This window comes from Alexandromys fortis, unplaced genomic scaffold (genome assembly GCF_014885135.2).
Source record: "Alexandromys fortis isolate MF-2015 unplaced genomic scaffold, M_Fortis_MF-2015_v1.1 scaffold_464, whole genome shotgun sequence".
NCBI lineage: Eukaryota > Metazoa > Chordata > Mammalia > Rodentia > Cricetidae > Alexandromys > Alexandromys fortis.
In genome coordinates this window covers 200481-203988 of record NW_026068366.1, presented here as the reverse complement: position 1 = coordinate 203988, position 3508 = coordinate 200481, and the positions used below count along the sequence as shown (strand labels likewise).

General features: G+C 36.1%; 1 pseudogene; it reads left to right on the top strand.

Annotated features, from left to right (window-relative positions):
• The first annotated feature begins 1219 nt into the window (after positions 1-1219).
• Positions 1220-1808, top strand: LOC126495449 (immunoglobulin kappa variable 4-1-like; annotated as a pseudogene).
• The last annotated feature ends 1700 nt before the right edge of the window (positions 1809-3508 follow it).

Sequence of the window (3508 nt, the reverse complement as noted above, 5' to 3'; positions counted from 1 at the left end):
CCTTCTCCCCCTCCCCCCACTCTTTTCCCCTCCACCCACTCTGAGGGCTTATGAGAAGCCAAGGACAATGGCATGAGGTTTTGATCCTACTTCATGTTCTGACTTGGTGGGAGCCTAGCCAGATTGGATGTTCACCTTCCTAGACATGGACAGAGGGGGGAGGACCTTGGACTTTCCACAGGGCAGGGAACCATGACTGCTCTTTGGATAGGAGAGTTAGTTCACTTTTAATCACAGCCCAAGGAATCCAATGCACAAGAGTGGAAACTGGATTTGCGGGAAAAGCGGTAACTAAAGATTTTATGCATTTTTCTACTATGCATAAAAGAACATGAAACTTTTTGTTCTTTTGCTCTCCATGATCTCCCCTTACATACTATGAAAATACATGTTTAACTGCAATAGCCTTAGGATTTGTATGGCCCTGTCTCTATGCAAGTAAATGAGAAATGCATGTTACTTAAATGTATATTTAATTTTAAATAATATTGTTGGCGTAATGACAAAATGTTAATGTCAGATATCTACTTGGTTTAGAAAGTAAATGCCTGAACGGCCTTGTAAACACATGATTATTAATACATATTTTGATAGGTTGTCTCCATGCACAGATTAGAGATTTAAGATTATCTCATCTCAATCTTGATGTTCTTCAGAATTTACACAGAGTGAAATTTGGGCTGTTTTTTGTTTAGTAAAGAAAATAGACTACAATGTCGGTGGCATTCTTCATTGTTCACTATATAAGTGTGCTTATATAGAAGGAAATGAACAAAAATAACCTCAATTGTCTATCTGTCTTTCTTATTTTACTTTCTCCACCCTTTCTCTTTTATTACATTTTTACTATAAGTTTATCTTGTGATATTTTGAACATATTTTAACATTTCCATAGTAATGTTAATTTTAGACAGCTTTCCTAACATTTCTCCAAAACATACTGATTGAAAAATGTTGTGAATTTTGACACAAAGTTGATACTAGAGTGTCTAATTGATTACTGTTTGATCACTGTAAGATGATAGCTTTCAGTGATTGCTCACATTTCCCATGATGTTACTTTTGCCTGTTGTGGACACCTGGTACTCACACACACTGCACATTCATTTCCTTATGAATTTTCTAACTGCTTTGCATGGGCCCCGCCAGCTCAGACGGCACCTAAAATTTACTAATCAAGCCTTTTCAGAGAGAACATCAGACAGACAGAGGGAACAACATGGTGTCTCAAACCCAGGTTCTCATGGCCCTGCTGTTCTGGGTTTCTGGTGAGAAATTCTAAAGTATTATCATCTTTTAGAATCACTTCTTCTTTATAAGAAATTCACATGTGCTATGAGACAATACATCTTACTCAATGCTTCTCTGACAATAACATATTACAAAGATATAAAATGACAAATTTCAACTGCTACTATATTTTATTTCATATTATGCATTATCACTTTCTATTGCTGATTACAGGTGCTTCTGCAGATATTGTGATGACCCAGTCTCCATCCTCCCTGGCTGTGTCAGCAGGAGAGAAGGTCACCATCACCTGCAAGTCCAGTCAGAGACTTTTAGCTGGGAGTACAAACTTCTTGGCTTGGTACCAGCAGAAATCACGACAGGCTCCTAAACTACTGATCTACTAAGAATCCAATCAGTACACTGGGGTCCTTGATCATTTCACAGGCAGTGGATCTGGAACAGATTTTACTCTCACCATCAGCAGTGTCCAGTCTGAAGACCTGGCAGATTATTACTGTCAGCAAGGTCCCAGCACTCCTCCCAAGTGCTTCAGCCTTGAACAAAAATCTCTCTGAGATTCTCAACAGCTGCCTGCACTACACAGCATTAGACCTGCACATTTCCCCCTGCTTGCTGAGGTTGGTGTGCTCAAATAGTGGTAAAAATGTTGGAGGATCTCAGAAAAAATAATGGTTTCAATGTCTCTTGTGTCTTTAGTTACAAAAAAGCCTTTAAATGAAAATGTAAAAAAGAACTCAGTATTATCTTTATATTCCTTCTGTAACACTTTAACAGAAGTTCTGTTGTTCGAATATGAGGAAATTTTTTTATACTTCTTGAATTTTATTGTCCAATCATAAGACTCTATGGACAGAAGTAAAGGTGATTGCAATGCTTGGTAGCTCTAGGAAAATTGTTATTTCTCTTTTACTGAATTCTGTGGTGCTTTCTTATTTCCTTACTACAAATTGGAACTCCAGCATGTCCTAGCTAAATCCACATAAAACCTGATAGGGCTTGGAAAGGAATTTTAGACACTAAAAGACATAGTTTAGCCACATTTCTTTCTTTTTTTTTTTCAGATGGATTCTGTTTGTTGGCAGCATGCTGCAGCTCCATTAAGGGAGTTTTTCTAGTTCAAAGGTGGAAGAAAAAACAAAAATAAAACCAAAAAACAATAGTGCTTCAAAATGGCAGCTTCCTGGGCCATTCAATAACTCTGGCTCTTTCAGGAGACCAAGCATTTAAACGGGCTTTATAAGCAACATGTTGCAAACTGCATAATAGTGTGACATAGACCCACTGCATACTTGGGGCAGGTTACAAGGTTTGCAGGGGCAATGAACATGTCTGTCATGCTCACTGGGCAGAACCAAAAGGCAAAGCAGCTGTAGTACTAGTCATGCTGCAGGTTTGCATTTAAAAAGCTCTCTAGAACAGACAGGATTTCAGATACAATAGGACAGATTTAGACATAGAAGATCTCTAAACAAGACACAGGATGTTTAAAAAATGCACATAGACTTGAAAGAAAAAGTACAAAGAGTAACTAGAAAGTAAATGTAATATAAAAGTTTACAGATAGTCATAGATTAAAGGAGTAAAAATAATAAAATAAATATTAAACTCATAGAAAAAGTAATAGAATAAAAAAATAAGCCACATATAGATGTAATACCTACAGAGAGTTTGGATTATGTCTATTATTGTGTTTTCATTTAATTTTTTGACTGTTAATGACTAATTACAGAGAGATATTTCATTGTATGGGTTCTAAGCTAAACCAGCGTAGATATTTTAAAGGTATCATGTCTTCAAAATTTGAGTCAAAGAATATATTGCTTTGTAAAAGAGGTTCTTCTTTTGTTTCTACAGAGGATGAGAACCTGTGGAATCCTTCCAGACTAATGTGGTTTGATGGACCATGAAAAGTTGACATAAATAACACTCTAAAATTACTTTGCCCAACAAAAGAATGTGGCAGTTATGAGAGAACTATGTCCAAATTCCCTAAATGAGTTTCCTTACATTTAAAGGAGGATATGCTATAGAGATTTGCATTGGTATGGGTCTTGGTTTACTGATAAAGTTTAAGATCAAATTTGTTATATGTATCTTTCTGCTCTTGATTAATGTACTGTGTTTGTACAGATAGTTTAAAAATATAATGTATAATTAAGAAATATAGTTTAATAGATAATCATCTATAATAGTCAAGCTCGTAGTTTAGTTAGGTTGGTTTGTGTGTGTGTGTGTGTGTGTGTGTGTGTGTATC